Below are 27,241 nucleotides of genomic sequence, written 5' to 3' on the forward strand. Positions count from 1 at the left end.
ATCATTTTGCATGTTAACCGTAGTTTTTCTAAAAAAATTTGGAGTACAAGTCGACTTATTGTACCTTTGGAGGAAGAAACCACACCACTTTAAGCAGGTTTATAAAGGCACTTACCATTGGCAGTGCATTGATATGAGCAAGTTTTCCTTTCAGGTGCCTCTTGCCACAGAAGGATGATGCTGAAAAAGGAAATAACGAGACAAAATAGGAAAAATCATTATTTATTATTCTGAAAATGGTGCTGTTAACACACTGACACAGTGGCCAGGAAGAGAGGAGCAAGCRGAGCTGGGTTTGTGCACATATCCTCTTGCTGGCCACATCACAGGAGCGGCTCCCGCGGGGAGTCTGAAGCGCAGAGCTTTGAAGCACAAACGCTGCTGAATGAGCTCACGCATCTACCCCGCTGCGGCTCGGCAGCAACACACGGGACAGGCAGCACGCAGAAGCCCTCCTCCTGCCTCAATTCGCCAGAAAATCGAGGAGGGGTTGAAAATTAACTGGAYAAAGCGAGAAGGTTACAGTGCCCCTTCAACCCATGTCAAATTTCTTCTGGAAATAAAACTCCAGCAAGTGACTTCCATATGCTTAGGGAACCCCAAGCCAAAATACCTGTTGAGGTGGCTGGACTSCAGACTACTCTTTTAAAAGGGGTAAATCCATTGGGGACCCACAGCCCGCGGGGGGTTCACGGGCACGGGGTGAGCAGGGCGCCCGGCGGCTCCCGCACTAGTTCAGGGCCTCAACAGCAGCTCAGGCGGCTGCCGGCGCCTTCCCGAGCCCGGCGCAATCGGAACCTTCTGCCACGACATTCAGGATAAGCCACACATTTAAATTTAAATGTGTGAATTATCACCGAACCCGGCGCAATCGGAACCTTCTGCCACGACATTCAGGATAAGCCACACATTTAAATTTAAATTTAAAAAACACAACAAAATCATCACCCAAAATGCACACTCACCTACACTTCGGTAATTTGCTCTAAACATGAGTAAGTTATTTTACACATATAACAATATAAACAAGCCAGACATTTAGTTAACCTTTGCAAATGCTTTTTGATGTCAAACCACATTAACTCCATGCACAGCAATATCCCTTTCTATTCACTACCAATGATTTTTCTTTATTTGTAAGTGCTCTCCATATAAACACTTGTTAAATACTACTTYTCTCGATAAGAAATAATCTAACAAGCCACTCAAGGAAATGAAAGAGGGACAGGTGGCTACGGGGTGACTCAAATTGTAATTAATCTTTTTCACAGTAAGCTATCTATGAAGCATCTGTAAACTGCATTCACAAACTTTCACTATGAGCAAAGAAGAAACACAGTTTGCAGGGCTCACCATCAGCACGAGGAAATGGTTTATTATAAAACCACTGGGGACCTGGTCAGATAGGGAGCTGCAGCAATTCGGCTAGTTTTCTTCCTAGAACAGCCCTCTGCACCATCAGGGTGACAGACACGTAGCCTTCCATACAAGAGGGGGGTTGCCGCAGGGCCGAGAAGGCACACGGGAATGCTGGCAATTTCAGGAATTTGCAACCATGTTTTTTTCCCCCTCCCCTTTCTCCGTGGCACTGGTGCTGCAGGAAATACATAAATCGAGTGAAGGGAACTTCACGCATCGCGTGGCCAGGAGCAGCCAGGAGCGGGGGATTTTGCACAGCGCACAGGGGCACACGTTGGCACAGGGACAGCCCGTGCACAAGGGCACACGTCGGTGCCTCACCCAGCAGCCCCCTGAAAACATCTGCCCATCACGGAGGGTTTCCTCAAAGCCAGACCTCAGCACTGAGCACAGGCAGGGCACGTCCTCTGCCTCCAAGAGAGCCTAAGGCCCCAGGAAGGCCGGTCTGCAACGCGCACAGAGCTCTGCTGCCCGCCCCGGCGCGCCGCTCCGTCTGCGGGGCTGCCACGACGAGGGGATAAACACGAGGAAAGGACAAGGGCACGAACGGAAACACCCGCTTCCGAGGAAGGGGCTTTCCTGGGCACACACAACCCACAGTGTCTATTTTTTTTGTTTTCATGACAAAATCTCAGATGGAGAGAGACAACGGGACAGCACTGGGTGACAAACCAGGTTCAAAACGCCCTCAATGCACATGTAGCCTCACATTCCCTACCTATTTTCCAAACGAGACCATTTCAGAAAAAGCAGATTTTTAAAAGCTACTTGCCAAAAACACTTCATTTTTTTCCTCTGCAAACATCACCATGCCCATGGTTTCCCCCMGGCACCCATTACACACAGACCATGAGGGCCGAGGCTGGAAGTGCTGCGGCTAACGCAGCGGATTCGGCAGGAGCCCCGAGTCATTTCTGTTCTTCACTTGAACTTGCACCCTCACGGTTTTCTTATAAGCCTCTTAGCATCACAGTTTAGACCACTTCCCGAGAGTCTTCTGCTATTTTAACAAGTTTACTCATTAAAATTTGCTCTTTGCACGTTACAAAAGCCTCTCCAGACACAAGAAACTTTTTCTTAAGCATCTTGGTTTCTTTTAATCTGGCTTCAGTATCTGGAAAGAGTGTCCTAAACAAAACAGATTTAAAAATAACTAAATCCTGGCTATTCCTCTCAGTAGCTAGGCTGCAAAAAGCATCAGGCAAKAATTTGGGAAGCCTAAATCAAAAGCTAATCACGCCCTTGAAAGCTGCCTCCCATTTGGTTAACAGGCACATACAGATGCTGGCCATTCTAGCACCGTGATGCTTGCAACAAACTGAGAAATGACAAAGTTCTCTCCATTGCTCCCACTTCCTCTGCAACATATGGATTTAAAGAAAATAATTAGAATTCATCACTTGCACAATAACGTCTCTTCTTCTGATCTAATAGAGGAGCTAGATAGAGACARGTATTGACTCAAAAATTTAAGGAGCAATAAATATGTACAAAAGAGAAAAATCAAGATCCATGCAAAAATGGTCTTTATCTGCAATAAATGAATTGGCAGTAACAGAGCTCCTAGTGACAGGACAAAACACACGTGAACGGCAGCAGAAACCACTGCCRCAGATGCACAACTCCTCCATGGGAAGCCAATGGGAGATTGTATACGGAGAACGTACAGGTTCATACCAGCTAAAAAACCCTCCACAAAGTAGATATTCTCTTTTGTATATCAAACACATAGTATGTATGTACACGTAAGTGGGTAAACCAACTCTTAAGCAAAACAGGGCACCTACAGTGGTTAAAGAATAAGGAATGGGTAAKGAGACAACACTAATGAAGATAAAATAGCTTCTGGACACAGGTACCATTCCGTTTTCCAAAAGGATACAATAATAACAGCAGCAGCAAAGAAGGATGAGCTGCAACACTGTCACCACAGGAAAAGCAAGGCCAAATAAATCACCCAGCAAAGCAACAGGGAGCTCAGCAGCAGTTCCATGCAAGTTTAGAACAAAACACCAAACTCTACAGTAAAAACCAAACCCTGCGGAAGACGTTAGAGGCTGCTGAAAGGAGGGACCCCCTGGCAGGCAGCGSGACCGGACAGGGACAGCCAGGAGGGAGCCCGTTCATGCCGGGAGGAGGCTCCGCAATCCAGAGCTGCTCCCCCTGCAAGCCGGGTAAAGGAACCTCCTCAGCAGCAAAGACAAACCACACACAGGGAAAATAAAACATTACTGCTGTTAACCCTGGACTAGAGCAGAAAAGAACGTAGCTAGTGGTTACTGAAAGTGCTGAGCATCACGCGAGCTGAGACCGGCTCTGCATTAGTTGCCTTGACAGAAAACGTAGGAGAAGCCACCAGGAAATGAAATCACTCTCTTGAGCTCTGCATCTTACATCCAGCTTCTTAAACAGCTTGAATTAAAACCTTGGATCTAAGTCTCTTATTCAGCATCCTATTTTACTGTTACTGGAAAGGATAAAATGTAATTTCACAAAACATAGTGTCTGTRAAGTATTTTATAAAATCTTTACATGAAAAGCATTGTACCTACACCCAGATACTGGTTTGTGGGGGAGTGGAATAATTTCCTTCCCTTTGCATTGTCATGAAATCCTGCCTTTATAGACTATCACATACACAGCAGTGAATGGAAAGTAAAATGTGAAGATAGCATAAAGGTGAATTTAAGGTAATTTTCTATTTATGTTGCTTTTATATTGAGCTGAAAACAGCAGACACACTCAGTGGCAAATGAACTCAGAATTAAATCATAATTAATCATTGCAAGATTAAGCAGAGAAAAGACCAAAAAGAGCAGCCTCTCAAGCAAACCGTGTGCTCAGCAACCTCTCACCTCAGCCTGAGAAGGGCAAACAACCAACCCTCTCACTATGGGGSAGAGAATCCTATTGTGCAGCACTGAGGGGCCACCTGGTTCATCCCACTAAGTTCAGTATGCGTTTTGGATAGACACACTGCATCAAAACACACATATACATTAATTTCCTTTCATAAAAGTGGGCAGAGGCCATTAACTTAGAGGAGGCTGTGCAGCTGAACAAGAGCAACACAAATGTTCTGTCCATGGGGCAGAACATTTCCAGAGACCCGACAGCTACCTGGACAGCCAAGGCTACCCAGGCTCTCCCGTCAGTCTTGAACTTGGGGGATACAGAGCAGCCTTCACACAGTTCTACTGTGTAAAACACTTTTTCCCCTCTTCATTTCTGCTAACACTGCCCACTTGGCTGTGTTGTTTAGATATTCAGGGCAAGATCCCCCTCTGCTTTGGGATTTATGGTGGCCTTGCAGAAGCAGCAGCCGGCCTTACGGCAGGCATCAGAAATCATTACAGTGCAGCACCGGTACAACTGTATTTCCTTCCGAGACTGATTTGTTCTCAAGGAGCTTAATTTATTGAAAATACTAAAATTCTGTCTCAATTGTATCTTGCTTTGGGAGGTRGGACCCATGGTTTAAGTAGAAACCATATTTAGAAGTGGGATAAAAATTAGAGCACGTTTAAGGAAGGAATTCCTGGAAGATAACTAGAGGGCATGACAATATTCTCTTTATTTTCAATCTTAATGAATGTAGCTACTCTGTGTTTCTCAGTATTGTTAGGAACACCATCACCCCTGTTTTTCTGAAGGCTGGAAGTCAAATGGGGTAGGCGTTTTTCCCCAAGTAGAAGCTGGATCTCGGTTTTCTCCCGAGCCAGGCTAAGGAGCGGCAGGGAACGGGCAGGCGACGCAGGCGGACTCGGCTCCCGCTGCAGGACGCGGGGCTGCAGACACCCCCACGGCACAGCAGGAGCATCAGAAGAACCAGGATCCAAGGATTCTTCCAACACAGAGTCAAAACTGAGTCACTTTTAACAGTAAAAATCACTTCGAAATCCGCAGGTATGAAAACATTTTTCTGAAAACTTGATCATACCAGAGGCCAGAACTCAAGCTTGTGGTGGAGCTGAGGCTCGTACACTCCAGMTGTTCTTGGATGGGCTCTCCCTAAAATAAAGCACTTAAAATGTTTTCCAGATTCTTCCAAGAATTATTATTACAGTTATTATTTTATGCAAAGCCAGAGAAAAATTTAAGCATCTCACGAAAAAATGCAAGACTGCCCTAAAATCACCTATTAAATATATCATGAAATAACTAGATATTTTTTCCCAAAATAGCTCTATTAAAAGCTTCTGCACATCTGCTTACAGTCTCATTTCCCCAGACACCTTCCTGAGCGACATTTGCTGTTCGTGCTCACGCAGCAGCCCAACCTTTCTGCACAAGCTCTGTGTCCTGCTCCTATTTTCACATGAATAACCTGCAGAATAAGCTCTTTCTGTACAAGTTAACCCTGTGATTCAGCAACAGTTCAGGCTTGGGGGACGTCATCCTCCTCTGCCATCTCCAGGGGCTCCTGCTCCCCTCCACGCCAGYTGACCACATCATCTTCCCCAGGAGCCTCCCTTCCCACTAACCCCGTGTCTCAGGCAGGGCCTTACAGGAGGAGCCCCAGGCACAAAGAGCTAAGATGTCTCTGGGCAGGGTTAGAGCTTTTCCATGCCCTGGTTGTCCAGTGAGCCCTGTTAAAAGGATGACTTACTCTAACACAGCAGTTCTGGAACTGTGACAAATTACAGAGGCTATATATTAAAAAAGAAAAAGAGAGAAAAAAAAAAAAAAGAAAATCTTCTCTCACTGATGTGGAAAGCTCCAAAGGTGCAAACATACTTCAAAAACGGGCAAGCCTCCGTTGCAGAGCAGGGTCTGAAATTTTCAAGAGGAGAGGAGCACTACACGGATTCCCAGCGCTTCCCAATGTGTGGAAGCCCCAGGACGTGACCTAGCCAGGGCTTTGGCTTGGCCAAAATCACATCCCACTGGCCAGACGCGGGTGCCTGCTCTCCCTGCTCCCCGCACGGGTTCTCGMCATGTCCTTCACCCCAGCGCTGGTGGGCAGCCCCTTCCCAGCGCTCCGCACCCGCCCGCCTCGCAATGAGGGCTCCGGAGAGCGCGGACGGACTCGGGAAGGAGGGCGCAGAGCCCACGGACGGGAAGGGATGGGGGCACTGAACGACACTCAGGGCTAGGCCATCAAAACACAAAAGCTCACTACAAGAACGCAGTGATGTGAACCACACTACATTTAAACACAGGCRCCAAACTCTTATTAGAAATTATCATTCTGCTGGCTTTGCAAATCACTCAGATAAACCCAGTTTCTCAGCCCTGGCATCTGTCACAGAGGCTGCACAGGGGAAATATTTGCACTGATATTATACACAGAGTGAGAGACACGGAAACCTGTTCCACAGAATAGGCAGCTACAGTGCAGATAAACAGAGCAAAATGTTTACTTCAACAGTATGGTCAAGAATAGTATTTATTCCATAAATGGATTAAAGTCATTAATCAACAATAGCATTAGAGCAATTTAATCACACCCCTCGTTCTTTTTTCTGTAAGAACAGGAACAATAGTTACTATTTTAATTTGTATTTGTTGTGAGAAGCAAAATAGGCCTTCCCTGTACAGTTACACCACCCTAGGTGCCTTCCACCYTATTTGTTCTATTTGGAAATAACAGGAGATTGGAAAAAAAAATAGGTTGAATTTCTTACCATCTTTGTAGGTGTATGGCTCGATCTAAAGTCTCTTTAAAATTATGTATTATGTGTACAAAACCATACAGAGCAGTTGTTTACACTACAAACAAATGGAAGAGTGATTAGATAATCTAATTATGCTGCTTTCCAAACAGGCAAACAACAACAGCAACAAAGCGAAGAAAACTTGTAATATTAGCCTAGCAGTTCCCATGTATTTTCCTTTAGACAGGATGCAAGAGTTTATCCAAGACAAATCCCAAGAGACTTAGGAGCAGCCATCCTGGCTCAGGTCCAGGGGTTCTCTGGCCCATTTTGCTTTCTTCAGAAGTGAYTTCTGGGCAGACCTATACAGGATAAATGAAAACTAGGCAAACATGTATGGTGTTTTCCCAAATAATCCCCTAGCCTGGAATTATTTCAAACTCAGGTGACTTTCTCAGCACAGTYTGATTGTATTTTCTTGTGCTTAGCAATCTCAAGGGAATTGTCGRCCATTAACTTGTCTGGTCCCGCGTTGGCACCTCCATCTAAGCAGAGATCTGTTCTCTCTTGTATAAAGAAATGCACAGACTGTGCTTTTGATACACACACACACACTCATATATATATACGTATATATATGTCTGTTAGTTTAACTGGACACTCCCGTAATATAAAGTGAGCCTCTGGTCCTTGCTCAGCCTCSCCATGAATGTCACAGCTTTGCAGACCCCCCAAGTCATGACCTTTCCAAACACAGGCTGCCTTTCTTGCCAACTGCCAACACTCCAACTGTTCTCACGTTCATGTTCCTGCTCCTGGCTGGACATGGCCATCTCATAGTTCATCCCTTCCTACACRAAGCTGGACTCTTCCTCCTCTCACACAGCAGTGGATTCCACTTTACACTKAAACCCCTTGGCCATTTTATTGCCTTGGCAGTCTCGCAAGAGCACTGCCTAACCTGAGCTGGGAAATGGTTTAGCAACGTGGCATGTAATGGCWTTTAAAAGAATGCCATTAAGTTCCAATACTCTGGTCCTGAAAGCATATTGGCCAATATGTGTGTATTTATCAACAAAAGCTCAAATCCACAAAGAATTAAGTTTCTTACAAGTTATTAGTCAAGAAGTGATTACTTTATCTACATAAGAAACTAATGTCTTCTCAGTTTCTCACATTTCAGTAAAGCTCCCTGCCAGCAGGGTTAACAGAGTCTTTACTCTGTAATGTGCGTTTTCTAATAGTAATTGTAAAGTATACACCAGTGTCATCAAGTATGACTTGAACTTAAATTCCCTAATTCTTTTCTGAATGTAAGAACTGATACTAAATTCACTRTCTTTCAAAGCATCCCAGAAAAAAAAGATTTGTCAAATATATAAACTATAATTTTCAAAATTCAGTATTAAATTGGAATTAGTTACTATTCTGTGCACTAAATAGCTTTTTAAACTCAGTGGAAGTCTATTTAAAAATGCAGAAACTGGTAAGGGATCAGGTCGAAGGTACCCCGTAAGTGACTTCTCAGACTAGAAGCGAGACAGCAACCCAGCAAGTGCAGAAGCCAAGGACAAGAAAAGATCTAGACATCACAGGAGGCTATTGAAAACTGTGTAATTGAAAGCAGATTGTAAATAACAGGAGAAACTTCCCCAAAACAGAGTCCTGTGGCTGGGGAATAGTGATGGGAAATCACAAATCCCCACTACTTAGGATATTTCAAACAGTAGAAAAGACTCTGGAGGGAGAAATTCTGCTCAAGGAGACACGCAGCAGGCAGCATTTGATCTAACGGGTCTTTTCTCTTTCTTTACTGTTTGATTTTTATCTAATAGCCTCACATCAGAGTTTACAAGTGGCCGAGTTGCACATCCTGCAACGCCCAGCTTCAGTCTGGGCTCGGGATTTTGTTTCCCTGCTTGTTTGTAGGTGAGGCGAGTCACATTCATCAATGGGATCTACTAGACTAACCAGAGAAAGTAACATGAAAGCCTGCAAATTTCTCTAGTGATGATCTTTGAAAAACCTACTAAAATTTAAGAAAATAGGAGCTTATAAAACATTCTGCTATTTTTGTCTCTATTTTCAGTTACAATGCATAGGGTTTTCTTGTTCTTTTTATTCACAGTGACTAYGTGGAACACCTGAATATTTTGCTTTTCTTTTGTGGTCACACTGAAACACACGGGGCAATCAAGGAAATGACTGCAGACGCTGCTGGCGGAGACACAAACACATCAGTAAAAAATACTCCACAGAGCAAAAACACTGCCACTCTGCACCAGCTGGGTCAGGCACTGGGGTCCAGCTCMTCTCCAAATAGAACACTGCAGATATTTTAGCCACATAAACAACTTTATACTTTTCAGGAGTGGAAAAAAAATACATACAGCACTATATAACAAATATATAGGACTTAGACTGCACCATATAATAAATCCTGGAATGACAAAGGCACCTTTGACACAAGCACTTCTGTCCCATTCTGCAACAGTAAAAACAAATGAACATTTTGTACACTAGATAAGCACTTTTATCTAACTGCAGTTTGGCACAGGAAAAAGGAAACCCAAATTCACCAGTTCGCACTTCCCTTGAAAAAAGTCATGAAAGCTTCGACATAAACGAAAGCAAAGTTATGCAACTCATAGCAGAGCAAAACAGTGGATCCACCTTATGAATAAAAGTGCCATTTTAAAATACACATATACACGTCTCTCTCTCTCTCTCTCTCTCTCTCTCTCTCTCTCCATACACACACACACACACACACACACACACACACACAGAACAAATCAATGTTTTCATGGATTTCAAAGTGGTTATTTTCTTTAAAAGTTTGTTTTTCCTAAATCCCCAAACAAAATTAAACCCAGTTACTGAAGCAAGGCTTTATGCACGTCGATTTAAATCATTTTCACTGAGAGACATCCCATGCCTAGCAAACACTTCCTCCAATACTGGGTACTCAATGGTGTAACTTAAGGCTTGAAAGATCCCCTGACCTAACGCAGTACCTATATTTAAAATATCTCAATGTTTTCCAAGGAAAAAGGGCTGGAGCAGGTAGAAGACACAGGCAGCAACTGCCACGCGGTGACGCCTGTGTTGGGCGAGGCGGCGGACGCGCGTTAAGCTCTCTGATTTAAGGACAGGTCTCTAAGCGCCCGGTGAGGCGGGTGCCACAGAGCGCCAGGAGAGGCTCCCAGCGGCAGAGGCTACGGAGCGGGTGAGGCCGCGGCCGCCACCGGCACCAGCTCTGCAGGACGCGGGGTTGGCACCAGACCCGTTCATCCGGCCCTGGGGAAAGGAGGCCAGAGCTTCCAGGGAGCGGGAAGCGCCTGTGAGCCGCACTCTGCAACTGCCAGGTGTCGGGGCTGCGCCCGACTGTCCTCACAATGCACGGGCCTATTAATGACTTTCAGTGTGTTTCAGACTGTCAAATATCCCCAATATCCACAAGCCTGAACTGCTCTGCAATAGCCAATTTTGCAGCCTCCACCCATCACTTGCAGTGACTCATATTAACACACTACAAAACTAAAACTTGGGAACACAGAAATCAATATTTGGGTATTAGCAACAACAGGAAAAAACAGTCTTAAGGTCTCGGGGATCTTCTAGCTGCCCTTACCTCTGCAAACAAGTGTTCCCCAAAAAGTTCACTTTGGATTTCATAAAGCTACTTATCATTCCAGCTCCTTCTCTGTGGGTCCTCTGCAACATCCACACTGAGGAGCACCAAACACCAAACCAAGATCCTCGCATTTTTGCCACAAGCAATGGCAGAAGGATGAATCGAAAAATAAATAAATAAATAAATAAAAGAGCCAACTACAGAAGTGTTCCTACTGCTTTGGCAGCAAGTAAAGAATCAATAATAACATAAAATACGTATTACAGAAAACCTCTGAGACCCCCTTCAGAATTTAAGTTTCACTGTCTCAGGTGCTTCAAAATTGTGAAGGACCTTGAAATAATAAATCCATACAACACATAAGATACCAAGGTGTAGAAATCCAGTCCTTTTTAAGTACAAGTGTGGCAGCAAGCACTTGGCTAAGTCCAATAACTCTTCATGTGCTCACAAGAGGCATGTTGCAAATCTAGTTTTTCTAAAACGTGCCATCTATGCCTTCGAATAGGGCATGTGGGAAAGAGAATGAATGGCAGAGAAACTGCTTTCTAGKGGTCAGTTTTTTCTCGTTTCAATTAAGTACCTTTAATTAAAGGCATGTGAACTCCAATGATTTAAATTCTTCTTTTAAAAGAAATTTCTGAAAATTTGTTTTGCACTAAATGTCACAAGATTGGGGAAGCCAAAGGAACAGGAGAGCGCCCACTGCTCAGCAAACAACTTCTGATGAGTGCTGGAAGCACTTACAGTAACTTTAGCTTCTTTAGATCACAGCATCAAAGCCTCATTTTAGGTTATTCCTGGTTTGGAGATCCTGGAGATGAACATCCTGCCAAGCCCTGGGGACGCTCAAGGAGAGGAGGTCCCTAAGGAGAGAGGTCATAAAAACAAGACCACTATGTTCATCACTAGGGCGTTCACTTTTATCCAAGTCAGTGCCCAAGAAACTTCCGGACAAGGCAGCATGGATCTCCTGAAGCCTGATGTTCATCCCAGAAACGCTTCAGGGCTGGTTTGGAGAGTGACGCGGTTAARGAAAGCTAAAACAACTGCTCTTAGCAACACACCATGAGAAGATCCTTCTCTCCTAGGACACCAGATAGAAAATCCTATTAAATAAAAATAATTACCTACAAAGACAATTTCCTAAACAAAAATAGCTTGCAGTTAAGAGACTGTAAAAAACACCATATGTGGACAACTAATATGCTAAAAGAGTAGGAGACTTGTTGCCCTACAAAATAAGGTGCCAAATGCCAAAAAGGTTCCTGCTTACATTCTGATTTTAGCAACAGAAAGGCAAAATAATCAAGAATTGAGGCTGTAACTGCCAAAAGGAAGAAATGTAGACACAGAACATATAAAAGGAATAATCAAGAAAAAGATTAAAGGCACCCAGTACGATCAGAATAGAAATGAGATCTCTAGAAGCCCTGAAGGACGCCGTATGGAAGAGACTTCCATATTAAAAAAAAAAAAAAAAAAGGAAGCTAAGGGAGAGAGGAGGCGGCAGTCACTATGAATCGGATTATTTTGGCACAAAAACAGACTTAACCAGAGTTGGTAGAGAGCAGCAAGAGGAAGCAGGAAGGAAGGGGGAGGTCCCGCTCCCGCCTTGGGGAGGTCCCACTCCCACCTCTTCCATTCCCAGCCTAGATCCAACACCCCGGCTCCCCTTGGCCCAGAGACAGTTGTGTCACTTGGACCCTCAGTAGTTCCCATGCACAGGACAGCAATGGCACTGGGCTGCATGACACTAATTCCTCAGATTCCGAAGGAGTTCCACCAAACCCGCTGCTGACAGCTCTGGCAGCATTATATTTTTTATTCCAAGCAGAAAAACCACCGTCTCAAGTTGCCCTTTACTTTCCAGGTCTGACTAGAGTCCTTTGATTTTGTCCTTACCCCGCTGTCCACTCACACTGCCAAAGAGCCCAAGGATACAGGCGGGGAGGGAGCGCATTATTTTAGTAAACAGAAACTATGTATGACAGAMCTGTCTAGTTTTATTTTTAGCACAACTGTTAGTAGAAAGACTGTTCTTTAACACGGTGAGGAATGCAACGGAGAATTTATTTTAACCATATAGTTCTAGTTGGTCATAAAGATTGTATCATTATCCTCCTTGGACAGTAATTGGCAGTAAGATGACTTGATCTTCTCATAGTTTTTGTTACGCTGATGACTTGAGAGGAAAGAAATGCTGACCATCCAGCATGCTGTTTATTCTATATTCAGCTCTCTTGAGCTGTTCCTCTGCAAAGCAGCCATGCTGATGATCAATTATTTTARCAATCATAATTCTAACCGAAATCTTGCTCTCCGTAAACACATTATCACGAGCACCATATAATGTGTGTGAAATATTCCAGCTGCAGCAATCTACATGCTGATCACGTCACGCCAGGTCTGCAGCAGCGTCCTGGCCTAACTCCACGTGCAGGGTTTTCCTAAAGCCTGACATGAATGAAGCGCGTGGACACAATGAGTATTTTTCTGCAGAGTAATCAAGCACACACACGTATCAAACATTCATACRCTTGCTTTAACATTAAGTGAAAAAGATGGATACTTTTATCTAATGAGATGTTATTTTGAATATTAGAGACTGAGTTTTAATAATTATAGTGTTAAGTAAGTTGGAGAAATCATTAAGTGACTTATCTTGTTTAAGAAGCTTCCAAAAACCATTGTTAGAGTGACAGACAAGRACTACTAAATATTCAGAAGCTACTRGCRGATTTTAGGTAGCAACCTAAAACTCTCGTGCCAAATGGGTGGTGCTCCTCTTCCCCAAACATGAGTCTATAGGGTCACAATTTGAACGTTTAAAAGAAAGTTCAGTTTCCACTTCTTATAAGAACGCAAGTAATCAGTGTATCTATTATTATTTATTTATACACACACACAGCACCGTACTCCACTGATTTATAACTTACTTCCATAGCAACTTTTGTCAGAAAAAAAAGAAAAGCAGCTTACAAAATTGCTTGAATTTAATTTTGAAAATAATGCAAAACGATGCAGAAGTGAACGGCTGACAAGGCAAATATGAGACTGCTGCTGTACGGGGTGGCTGACTCRGGGACAGCAGATAAGGCTGAGGTTCCTTTCGGGGATGAGCTGAGACAACCTGCCCCCGCTCCTAGATGAGCTCTGCCCAAGGCTGTCCAGGGAGCGCATCAATGTACACAGGTCCTATACAGTTACTGGTAAATCCTGTTCCCAAAATGCACCCACTGTCCTCAAACGGAACCRAAGCAGAGAGGCTGCAGGGAAGAACTGAAACCCACGATTTCTGTGCCTGTAATGAGGCTGCAGTTAGCACATTAAGGGGCAAACTCGACATAATGCAAAAATAAATACCGTATTTGCAAAAAGGTGCCACATGACAATGACTGTCATGAGAAGTGGCACTCACTCGCCAAAGTTGCTCCTCCAAGTGGTACCACGTCTGTTAAAAACCAATTGCCAAGCCCCAGAAACACAAGGYCGCTGCTGTTTCACTTTTTAGGACTGCAGTACTTTGGCACACCTAAACAAATCAAATTTGTGCAGACTCAAATAAATTTGAATGCTATATAGACAGCAAATGTTCACATACACGTGGAGGAGTCTACTGTTACAAAATAGGGAAAAAAGCGTATACTGGGCATATGCAGTAGCCTGTCTGTGAACACAGAATTACCGTTTCTAAACCAAAACAATCCACCCAAGAGGCATACTCAGACAGACACACTTTCCTGCAGCTATATWCACAGGTATGTACACACAGCGACCCTGTATTTTGTTCTTAACCCGCAGGCTGCTTCGCAGGCCCGCAGGGCAGTGGCGCGGATCACCCTAGGGAGCGACCCCGGGGCTCTGTGCGCACCCACTCACCCAGGCAGGAGGCTCTTGGCGGGAAGCAGCGGCCGGGCACAAAGAGGGAGGCGGAGGTTAAACCGGGAAGCTGTGGGAAGCTGTGGGAAGGGAGGGAGGGAGGATGGGCCTTCAACAGCAGGGCCTCCACCAGCCCTGCCTCCAACCTTCTTATTTCCCAAGCCCCTTTCTAACACACATAAGCAAACCAGACAAAGCCACAAATGCTACTTTTACAAACWCATTTCTTCCAAGCTTTATGTGGATATTAAAAAAAAACAATTAAATCAAGCTTAGACTTGTTGAGAGGAATATACACTTAAGCTTTAAACCACAACATGACACTAAAGGAGCCTGAATTTGTCAGTCAAGGGAGTGGAAGGGGGAAGAAGAGAGACTATTTCTAGTGTTTCTAGGATTTTGAAATACCTGCAAAATTCCTCTTTTCTCTTTAGCTAAATACTGCTTAGCACACAATTTCTGCTCACAGTAAAACTCTAATCTCCTCACATAAAAATCATCAACATTCACAAATTAAAGTTTCAAAAAAGAACCTTTTACGTGCACCTGAGCAATACTTGGCAGATCACAGCACACTACTATTAAGATAATAATCACTTTGGAATCAAAAAAAAAGGAAAAAAATTGTTAAAGGAGATATTTAGAATATGAACTGATATGTATTCCCTTTTTAAATCTGACATGCCCCATCATCCAATTTTCACTGCTCTTGAATAAAGAGCATACAACTAAACTTGCACAGTCTGAAAATCTGCTCCTTAAACATTCAAGGAGTAGGACCAGTTTTCCTTGCCGGAGTCTCAGCGTACATTCCAGGCCTTCTTATGCTTTGAGCAAATGGGGGGGGAAAAAAAAAAAAAAGGGCTTATTTTAATAGTGTTTTTATAAGCTTAAGAACTGTGATTCTACATCTTTAATACGCTCAATTACATATATAATATGATGCAAATCAGCAGCATCACTCATTAAAAAGCCTGTACTTCATTTACTGGTCTTTATACGTGTATCTATGTATAGATAGCAAATTTTAGTGGACTATATTCTAAACTGTGCCAATTCTTACTGCATGGCACTTCTCAAATTCCTCCTTTTCTGCCTATCCACACAATCAGAGCTCCTGTATGGACTCTTATTACCTTGTGCCTTGGCTTATACTGCTCCTGGCAAACAGCAAGTCTGCCCCACTGAGACCCATCCCACACACTTCTGAAAAGAGCTTGAGCTTTTATCTTGCCACATCTCTTTGTATTCCTTCACCAGCTTCACTATCTAATACCTCAAATATCTACCTGGCTTCCCTTTTAAGAGTCATAAAGGGCCTTTGATAGTGAATCAACAATAAGCAAAGCACAAAGACCCAGCTTCTGCAACCTCCAACTAGCTGGTCAGGCACTTGATATATTTTCAGATGAGCACCAGCAGCTTTCTCACAGAGTCCTCAGCATTAGAGGCACTCCTAGACTGACAAATTTCCTTTGAATCCCTTTTCAAAGTCTTATTTGCACATAAGTGACAAAAATGTGTTCAGGAGCTCCAGATGAAGATTTTTCCATGAATATAAATAATGACTTTTTGAATTCATGTTTAGCAGTATCATGTTCTCAGGTTAAAAAAAAAAAAAAAATCCTGTGTTTAACCACATACCCCAGGAAGAAATAACTATTTTGGTTTATTCTGAACATCACTTTTTGCTTTTGGGAGATGCCTTCAGTCTGTGCGTTACAGAAACACCAAGCACCATGCGCTTTTACCATAATGCTCGTGATTTTGCAACCCTCTTCCATGATCTTTCCCAACTGCTGTGGGGCTCCCTCCCCAGTTTGAGGGCTTTTGCTTAACAAAATTCTGCTGCTGTGAAGAAAACCTTACTTGGTTTCAACAGGGAACCTCGGGAGGCATTTTTCTCTTTAGCAGGATCAGCTCCTGCGGTTGTTCCTACCTGAAGGCCATACGATGCTGACGGACGCAAGTCCAAGTACCAGTGCTACCAACTTCTACTGCCAAGGTAAGGGATGCATCACGTCACCCAACGCCACCCAAGGGGACAGCTGGCAAGTAAAACTAAGGACTGCCCAACCCCTCCTCAGCTGCTGTGGCTATTCACGCTCTACACCTAGTCTCACTACCCTAAAAAAAGGATTAGTCTCTATTTCTCAGGAGCTATACTGAGCATGTAGACAGCTGTGACGAACCTGAAACTTGCAGGGAAGCCACAGACTCAGTTCCTCCGCACTCCAGTATGAAGGGTATAAATAATATACTACGTGTGTGTGTGTGTGTGTGTGTGTGTGTGTGTGTGTGTGTGTGTAGAATACAACAGCTGTTGTTAGAGCTTTATCTGACTCCCACTCCAATTCCTCATTCTGCAACTGCAGGAAAAAAAAAAAGTGATCGAATTCCTTCTAGGAGGAGCAAAAGGGAATGGCTGTTTCACAAAGCTCAACACGCACATTTCCACTAACTCACTAAACACGCRACTTCCCCGTGACATCCACAGCACAGCAGTAAGATCCTAACAAATCTGTATTTTTAATTTCAAGTCAGGGAATCCATTTTCAATACAGATTTGAAGTTGGCTAAGAACCCAATTAATGAGATTCTCTAGCACTGGTTTTGCTTTCCTTTAAGGGCAAACCTGTGCGAACTGCGGTAGAAAGACTGAAAGGTTTTATGGTTTCACTGCTCTATGGTTAAATAATTTTATACCCTTTTCTGAAATGTCTCATCGCTGCTTAAAGAACTACTGCTTTCTGATTCACAGGTATTTCCAAAGCCCTAGCCACAATCCACTACTGTTATTTTTCATTCTCCAAAAGAAGCAAGATGATCATTAACTATAGCACAAGGAAAAAAAAACCTCCATGCTGCCTCACTAAGTTAACATTGCAAATCCAATAAAAATAATCACTTCAAAAGTTTTTAAATCATTCAAGTCATTTTATCTTTGATGTCTCTCAGAGTTTCCCTTATTACCCTTAGCCATTTTTTCATGTTTCTCTTAGCAAGGCCTGCACGAGATGACCTAGTTTATTTGTACTCCTCCCAAACCGTGAAGTAAAACAGGTTAACATAAACCAAAGGGCCCCAGTCAATTTGAAACAAGCTGCTACACCCTGCCAGCTCCTTCCTCCTCTGCCATCCCACTCTTAACTCTTTCCAGCCACTTTTTCCTGCTGTCTTCCTGTACTCGGCTCTCACCACTCAGTACGTTCGCTACCTCCCTGCTTCCTCCCTGGGCTGTTGCTGCCTCCTTCTTCCTCCCAGGCCAAGCTTGGCAACATTTGGCAGCTCGGGGTCCGTTTTGCAGCCTGTTCCAATGCTCTGGGCATGGAGAAAGCCCARCTTGCACTAGGAGCCACTCACTGCAGTGGCGACACATCAACTACCCATCACTTGGGCAGAAAGACTTGCAGAGGCAGCTCTAGCAGAGGCAGGTGTCACTGCAGGTGTCCTTGGCACATGGCATTATTTGGGTTGTTATTTTCAACTAATGCAGTGTCTATTGTATTGTAACAGTCTAAAAATCGTGTAATACAATGGGGAGGGAAAGGGAAAAAAGAGGAAACTAACAGCAGCACTAAAAGGCTTTCAGAACATTTGTACTCTTGTGCCTTTGTTCTGCTATTCTGAGAAAAACAAAATAAAACAACCCTGCCACAAGCTGCCTCGAGCAAGCTATATTTGAGTTCCCTCTGGTTTAATGACTATCCTCACTCCAGAGGCACAGGGAACATTGCCCTAGGCCATACAGGTAGTTACAGGGGAGAATATTCAGCAAACACTCGCCCATTGAGCACAGGCCTCAATGACAGACTGCAAAGAGCCCACGGGAGCCCCAGGAAGCAACAGGGAGCTGCGAGGCTCCCTTCACGCACCCCATGACTGCACGTCCGCATGCGAGGGGCTCTCGCCTRAACACATCGCAAAGTTACTTCCTATATTAAGCAAATTCTCCTCTCGCTTCTCCTCAGATTTTACAGAGGTTTCAGATGTGCTGGAGCTTCCAAGGATGCCACGTCCATCTGCAGGAGCCTGAAGTCTACGCTCACAGCTTGCAAACACGCAAAGAACAGTGGAACTATTTCTACCAAGCATGACCCAGAAGTGCAAGCCCATCTCACCTGGCACCCTAATGAACAACGCACCAGACCCACAACAGCGACTGCTGCACCAGAGGAGGACAGGGACAAGCTGCAACACACTTTACCTTTTACACCTCAAACACCAACCAACTTGCGAAGGATGCTAGAGAAATGTGATGTCTTATTCTAATATTGGCCAACAGGGACGCTTTTCTCCTCACACTACACCCAACAGTAACTCAAATTTTCTGCAAATGTTGTTCCTCATAGCGCAAGATTTTTTTGCCACCAACTCCATGGCCCCTTCCAGCTGAAGTGAGTTGAGTGCTCTCTCATCAAAATGTAAAGGGGCCCATATACATTTGCCAAACCTCCTATTGCCACTCAAAGTTTATCATTTCCTGTAAGAAGCTCAACCAAATGCTGCAGAAAGTCACCCCTGACCAAGAACATGTCCTGCCTAAGGTTCTACCATCTACTGATGCACAAGAAAAAACAGATTGAGCAGTCACGAGCAACAAACTAACCCAAATGCCCTCTGCAGACACCACGTTGGTGAGCTGCACCGCACGGGCAGCTCCAGGACCCTTCCCACCTACCACCCTCCTCCATTCCAACTGTTTGGCCCACCAGCCTCTTCTCAGTTTTTTGGGTGAACTGCCCCCCTCCCCCTCCAAAAAAAAACCCTGTGAAGGAGCCCAGTTACAGCGTGTCTAGGTCTGAAACTAGAAATACAAATGACAATAGACCGCTATGCTGAACGTATATGTTAGCTACGGAGCTCCAGAGATTCTCTCCCACACACACAGGCTCCACTTCTAACCTCACATAAACCGAGGCTTTATGCTGTGACCATCAACACCACTATTTAATCAGATGGAGGCCCCTGTTGAATAATGCAACAGCAGGTCCCCAGAGGAATTCCACTGATTCYATTTGTTGCCTTCAATTTTGACTATTATGTCCCACTCAGCAAGGAGTAAGACAAGCACAGTCTCCAAAATACTAAACAAAAATCATCACCCCTAACTAATTGTCTCCAAAAACATCGAAACGGACTCCTCTGCAAGAACAACGCCTAGAAATTCACTGAACTGCTGACAAACAGGCAATCAATCTTGCACACTGACTTGCAGACACAGGAGACCGCTCTATAAAAAAGCACTAGGTAACACACAGCAGTGAAACTACAGTGTCCTGCACACCTAGCTTACCCGTCGGCATCTAGCAATTAATCTGGTGAAATAATTTAAGCACATATTCCTGAAACTCTCCATAGCTTTCAAAGAAGTCATTAAATGAYTGCTGTTGTTTTCCTCCAGCTAAGCAAGTCCATTGCAAGTGAATGCATGCTGAGAATATACCTTTCCCTTCCCACTTGGAAACCATGGACACTTGGTGTTCAGTCTGGACGATTTTTCTCAAAAAAATGGAAAAAACCCACAAATTAAAAAAAAAAAAAAAAGGCTAAAGGGACACACCCACTGCCATCTGAAAGGACAAAAAGTAATTTCCTTCAGTTGTGATGTAGTGATAAGGAAGGAGTAAGAAAACACTCAAATACAGTTTATTTTAATGAAAGTGAAATACCTCTCAATATACTCCTGCCATAATTCTCAAAGGATGAATCTCAAAGCCTTCCTTGGATAATTACTCACTCCAGAGCCATCCCCAAAGTCAAGTCATTCCTCTCATGAGCTATTTCCCTTCAGTGAAAAAAATAATTTCCCTTTCCCTACTTAAATTCTGTATCAACTTGTATTTCTGTCAATTCCAGCCTGACATGTTCACAAAATTTATGAAACTCTCTCTTTATCAGATCTGTCTGCAGCCATCCAAAACATGACAAGATTTTCTCCCAGTAAAGGCTGAGATCAAAGCAGCCACGCAGCTGGGATGAACCGAGCCACCACGGAAGCCAACCCCGAATGGGACTTCCCAGGCTGTGAAATATGGCCCATCCCCATGAGCAGTACACGGACAGAGAAGTCCTTTCTCCTCGGGGAGCTGCTTACTCGAATATGACGCAAAGTCTGATCTTGGAAGATCGGTTGTTCTAAGTCACAAACAGATTCATACTTCAGTATCTAAAGCGATTAATATCAGCAGATGATAAGGCATACTATTCTGGGCCTCGGAAGATTTAGGGATATCAGGAAATTAGACCTGAAGATACTCGAGAAGGGCCCAGAGCTGGCTACAGTTTAACACGGGACCAAGCATTTCAGTCCAAAAATCACCTTCCTTACTCCTCCATGTACCAAGGGCTGCATAAGGGCTCCCTGCACAAAACTCAAACTCCCTCTGGCCACCCTGGCTCTTGATTCCTCTTCGCTGAGCACAGGAGATCAAGGCTGCAGCCCTAGCCAATAAAGAGCAACCCATTAATAAGTTTTCTGGCCTGAGGASAATTACAGATTTAAACCATCTGACATCTTAAATCTAGCAAGAACCTCTTCAAAAGAGTGGTCGTCTGTACAGGGCAGTATGTTCTATTTTCTAGATATGTTTTCAATTCTTATGGCAGGCGTATTACTAGGAGGACAGTTCRGGTCACACTTCCAGCATAAACAGTCACTGCAGTTACTTGACYCAAGTTACTTGTCACTAAGCTTGACACTGAATAGAGTGGAAACAGGACACAGGCAAACAGAGCTGAAATATCATKAAGATGCCACTTGGACAGGCTGATGAGAGGCCAATATTTTAGTTACATTACACATTATTTTCCTAAGATTTACATGATTTTTGCTTATAATTTCAATACATTGCATACCCGTTGTTAGAGTTGGGACATTTTACAAAAACATAAGATAATACTTCTTCCAAAAYAATTTTTGTAGAAATCTTCCACTGAGTTAATCATAAGAATTACAAAATAAAAAATAACCCATAAATAATGAAGTACATCCTTCTTCCTACATCTTCTCCATTTCAGTGATTATACTGGTTCGCAAATAATCCCTGCAGCTCAAATGAAACAGAACACAACCATCTCATCTGCACATACAAAAGCATCGGTACCCACAGAACACCAACACAAAGCTGCTGACCACAGCCATGAAGCTACCAAGTACGTTTGGGCAGTCTTCAATTTATGTTTTCCACCTCAAAATAGGCATTATAAAAATATTAAAAAAAAAAGAAAAAGATCAAGCTGGCATGACTTGGGAAGTATTAATTTTTTTTTGGTTCTGCTCAATCCATTTAGATTGACTTCAAAACAATGGTTCTAATAATATGCTAGAGCCAAAAAAAAACAACCAACCAACAGAGTATTGTGGAAATGTAGCATCAAGTGGATGATCCCTAGAGATACTTTTCGGTACTGGACTTGAAGTTGAAACTCCTCAGTAGCAAATGGGTTGTGCAGCTGTTAGTTAAAATGGAAATGGACCCAGATTTTTTTTTTTTAATTATTATTATTTTATTTTTTTTTTATTATTGAGAAAGGTTGAAACTAGAGGAAGAAGTGACAGGCGCTGAGCAACCACTACTGCTGGCGCAATCACTTACGTGCTCAGGCAGTAAATAGGAGTTTGAATGAAGACAGGAAAGCACTATTTTAGCCTTTTTTTGCTAAACAAACCAGATCAGGAGTTTAATTTCATTCAATGAGAGACAGCTGGTGATCAATAGAATAGTATGCAAATTTCAAAAGGCAAATACAGCAGAAAAAAAATCTAGCAATATAAAATGAGGACAAGATGTGAAAACATGAAAGAGAGGAGGGTTAGGTAAATCTAAAAGTAAGAAAAGCAGAGGGGTGAYGAAAACTGTACCAAACTTTGAAAAACACCRATACAATTTGCAAGTTTCCAATAATTTCAGGTGACTCAGGTATTAAAATGAAAAATGTTGGCATCTATTTCTGAAAGTACAATAAATGGTATTTTCATCTTCTGTTCTTTTGCTCTGATTGGTAAAAACAGTCCATGAACATCCTGAACAAAATATATCATATATCATGCAGGACACTGGTGACCAGTTACGACAGATTTTTCTGACTGCTTTATGCCCAAGAAAGTAGTTGAATGATRTTCCTCAGCATACTGGGGTTTTACTCCCTAGGTTTAAGTATATAACAGAATAGACACGTCTACTGACATGCCTACATTTGGCAGTTATTTACTCTTTCACTTTGCTTTACATACCTAAATCCAGAATATGGCTCAGTTCTTTACTGGCTTAGGATACAACTGTACAAAATGAGCTAAATGCTTTAAAATAAACTTTACTGAAATTTGTTTCCTATATGAAAAAAAAGTAACTGTATCATAAACATTAACTGCTCTTACTCAAAGACGCCAGATGTGTGATTTGATGCAAAATGCAAGAATTTCAGCAGAGACGCCTATCCTGTCATGCCCTCAGAACAAGTATATGGGGATACAAATCCCAGTATACTGGATAATACTATGCAATAGCTTTCTGATGAAAAAAAGTAATCGGAAAACCCATGACTACTATTGATCATCTGATTTTCCTTTGCGTTTATCCATCACTCCAATACTTTCCTTCTTAGCTAGCGGATTTATTAACTTAAGTAAAATATTTTCTCAGTATTTCCACTAGAACACTACTCACCCTATCTAGCATCTGTATTTATACAATTCTAGAACTGGTAGTAAACACAATGTTTGTATTGCCATACCACTTAAATTGAAAGAGAAAAAAAAAAAAAAAAGAGAGAGAGAGAGATCATTTCTTCTCCTCGTTTAACATTTAACAAGAATTATGCTGGCCACAACTAAGTCCTTAACCCAGATGATGACACTGCCTAACACGAGTTTGGAGGCTGACTGGAAACGTCTCGTGACACACCAAGTGGCTCTCCATGGCCACGGCTCTGCATTCCTCTCCCTGCGTCCGTGTTCAGCAGGGCAATTCAAACGGATAAAGGAAGGTATCCCGAGGGAGGGAGATGCCCGAGAGGCAGTGGAAGTGCTCAGACCTCGGCGTTTATCTCCACGTTCATCTGGAAAGCCAAGCRCGGTGACTTGCAGAGCGCTCCGCCAAAGGCATTTGCTAAAGGCCGAGAGGGTGGTTCCGAGATGAGGTCAGCCGGCCGGGCAGCCAGCCAACTTCCTATGGAAGTGATCTCAATATTGCTGAACTTCAATTAAATTATATTTATCATATGATTAATTAGGTAAGGAGTCAGCAGCTCGCAGAGGTATCCTTGTATTTCTGAATCCTTTTTTTTTTTTTTTGAAAATACAAAGGAGGTGATTGAGATAAATAGAAATCATTTCCATTTCATGCTTCCTCTAAAATCACTTATTCCAAAATGGAACAGATGTTAGCCAAGATGAATTCTACCCTTGCTCAACTGGGACTCGGGACAGTTTATGATGCAAAGCAGAGTATTTTCTCACCTGCAGCTTCGCAATTGTTCCATACCATAATTACACCCTAAATGTAAAGCCTTGCCCCTCTACTCATGCTTCATAATAGGTTCTCATTGCCCCAAGGCGTCCCATTAACATCCACAAAATTTGCTCATTTTCCCTTTGAAACCTTTCCTTTGGAGCTTTCATCCTTTGTGAGGTACAAAAAAACCTCCATCCAAGCTAACAAAAACTCAAGTAAATTCGAACACAGTTGCACGGCAGTGCCCTGAAAGGCCCATTTCTCTAATCAGACAGTATCATCTCAGTATTACAATGCACATTTTCACTCATTCCCTATTGTCTCCATTTTTATTGAGGTTATAACTTCACTGATGTGGAAACTAACTTCTGGCCATCTCATACAGAACTGAGCACAACTAAGCCCTGCCTGTTCTGCAAGGAGAGCTCCAAAAGCCTGTTACAACACCAACACCAAGCAGCACCATGGGTTGCAACACAAACACCAACCAGCACCACGTCAGGCAGCAGTGTTTTGTAAAGCACTTGTCTTCCTAAGACTGTACATAAACAGAAACAGGAAGCTGGTGAAATTCCTGTCTCCTTAAGAACGGGCACTGAATTAAGGTATTGCTTCAAGCAGCGCTCTGAGCATTCGCAGCGAGCACGCTCCAAGGTACGTTTTGAGAGGCAGAAGAGAAAGAAACACTATTAATAGAACTCCTCCCTTTCCTYTCTTGCAGCTCTGTCCTCCAGGAGGAAACGCACATTTGCGACACCGCAGCTCGGCCTCCAGAGCCTGGCAGAGCGCTGCAAGGTCCCTGCTGTCCTTTCTGATCATCTCTGTCTTTTAAGTAGCAGTTCAGAAGTTCAATCGCAAACAGCAGCAGAATGAAAGCAAGGAGCAAAGGCTGCCCCTCCGCAGTGATCATGGCATCACTGTTCGTCTCAACAACTCCAAAAACCACAAGCAGGTTGAGGCTGTTACTTCTCATAGCAATTCCAAAACATGTATTTTTTTCTAACCCTCCTGTAATTTAAACTTGGACAGAAATTTTAAAATGGAAATGGAACAGACAAATAATGAGTCTTTTCCTCTGGGGTATTTTCTCCATTGGACATATTTGCAGTAGTGCTAATCACTCGTGAGAATAAAGAGCAAGYGTATTGTGCAAACCCTTCCAAAGCATTCCGAACCTCTTTGGAAAACCAATCCCAAGTGCACATGCAGGTGATGAACACATTAAGCCAATAATACATTTGTTATGCCAGTCGATGCTTAAGAACCTCAATCTTTTCATTTCCATTAAAAAATGTTCCATCGTAATTTCCCTATATAGTTTCATAAATGTTAGATGAATATTAAGGCATTTCATTTTAAAGTTTAGTTCATTCTTCTGTCTTCAAGCACTTGTTTATGTGCCAGTTAGAGACATCTTGTCATTTAAAGCGTCCTCACAATATTTCACACAAGCCCCTATATTAAATGATTTGCTAGGCTGAGTAATCAGTCTGCCACATAAGAAATGCTAGGATTAAAGGCGGACTATCTCAAACTTGGGTTTTATGAAATAGAAAGGAGGGGGAAAAAATAAGAAAAAAGAACAACGAGCCCTGACAAGAAGGTCACATCTTTGCAAACTTCTCATATGTCTTCTAAGACCAAAGATAAAGACTTTCAAGAAAAAAAAAATGGGAAAAAAAGCCACCCACACAGATAATTTTCCTTGACCTTGCGATCCCGGCAGCTGACCTATTACAGTCACATTTGTTTGGCAAAAAGGGGAATCAACTAGATGCAGATATCATCACAAAATATTTTCACCTATTCATAAAGAACTAAATCAAATCCATTTTCCCAAGCTTTGTTGTTGTGACGAAGCATTGCAATCTCCCCATTGCAACCACACTTCCATGTGGCATCATAACCCTTGACGATCACACGAACAACTGAGTTTCTGTGCAGGCCATGAAACCCTCTGCAACCTGGACCTCGCTTCAGACTCCCAACCTYTCACAGGAGAAGCCCTGTTACAAGGGAGAGCAGGACAACCACAGCTGCAGCAGGCCCTGCCACTCCCACTTAAAACAAACTCCCACTTAAAAAAAAAAGGCTTCAATTTAATACATGGGGGGGGGGGGGGGGGAAGACTATTTTCACGTTTTTTCAATGATTGCTAAGATTTAGCTGAAATTAAACAAAAGCAAACTCTGAGAGAGCTGGAATGAAGACCTCACGCTGTTTTTGCTTTTGCCACGGAGCTGAGACAATCCTTATTTTGGCAAATGCTATCACAAACCACTACCGCTGATTGTGCCTGTCTTCAATCAATTGCAAGTACCCGCACCGAGCGACTCGTACATACATTTACCGTACAATTTTCTGGTAGATTGGTATAAGTAATCTCTATATAGTTGAACCACTTGTTACAATAAATACAAAATGATAGGATCTTACAGAATACTAAGTTACAAAAACATGATATCATATCCAAATATGGTACTTTTCAAATTATTTGAATAAACAGGACATTATGAAAACCAGGCCATGCATGTATCCTGAGAGCCCTCAGATGTCTCACAGCACCGAAAACCACAAAGGATGCCTCACAGGTAAACACAGAACAGTTTGGTTATCATCAATTTACTTCACTAATTCACATTTTGCTTATGACAAACTTTGGAACAGCAGTTATATGGCAGGAAAATCATGTGGTTTCAGCCACTCACAACCACACAGGTACAGTCTTAGGATAAAGCTTAAGGCTGCACGCACAGATCTAACTGTGCCTCCTACATATGCATATTACATAATATGATAAAGACACACACTAAATCTCAAATTCAGGATTTACAGTACTCTCCACTTGCCCTGGGAGAAAGGAAGCTACACAATGCTCTATCTGCAAGTCTTTCTTTTTTCCATTTCATTTCCATAATGGTTCAGCACTTATTTTGCAGACTTTTTATACCATCTCCTCTCTCTCTAAGGTATGTAAATAATTTAGTCAACAGTAACGCATTATACAATTTATTTTCAGCCAACAGCACAGCCCTCGTTAGGCGCAATTCATAGGAAGCAGCAGTTAATTATGATAATTCATCTGCAGACCTAGGTGAGCAATTTCACTGTTCTGCTCAGCTACTTAATATGCACACGCTGCCTCACAACAGTTAAGTGGCAACTTTCACAAGTGACATCTGAAGCCCTGGTTCTGTCAGGGCTCTGAAGCCCAGCTCCCTCCCAGCGCCTCAGCAAAGAGCTTCGGGGAG

The 27,241-nt window shown here is 43.0% G+C and overlaps 1 protein-coding gene across 1 annotated transcript in view; it reads right to left on the reverse strand.

Annotated features, from left to right (window-relative positions):
• The window catches only part of TBL1XR1 (transducin beta like 1 X-linked receptor 1), a 95,067-nt gene that overhangs the window by 53,948 nt on the left and 13,878 nt on the right, over positions 1 to 27,241 (reverse strand). Inside the window, exon 2 of the mRNA XM_026045181.1 lies at positions 116 to 180. The gene's annotated coding sequence lies outside the window, so the exon portion shown is untranslated. The remainder of the gene's footprint in view (positions 1 to 115; positions 181 to 27,241) is intronic.

This window comes from Nothoprocta perdicaria, unplaced genomic scaffold, assembly GCF_003342845.1.
Source record: "Nothoprocta perdicaria isolate Ctin4 unplaced genomic scaffold, notPer1 scaffold_4, whole genome shotgun sequence".
NCBI classification, from domain to species: domain Eukaryota; kingdom Metazoa; phylum Chordata; class Aves; order Tinamiformes; family Tinamidae; genus Nothoprocta; species Nothoprocta perdicaria.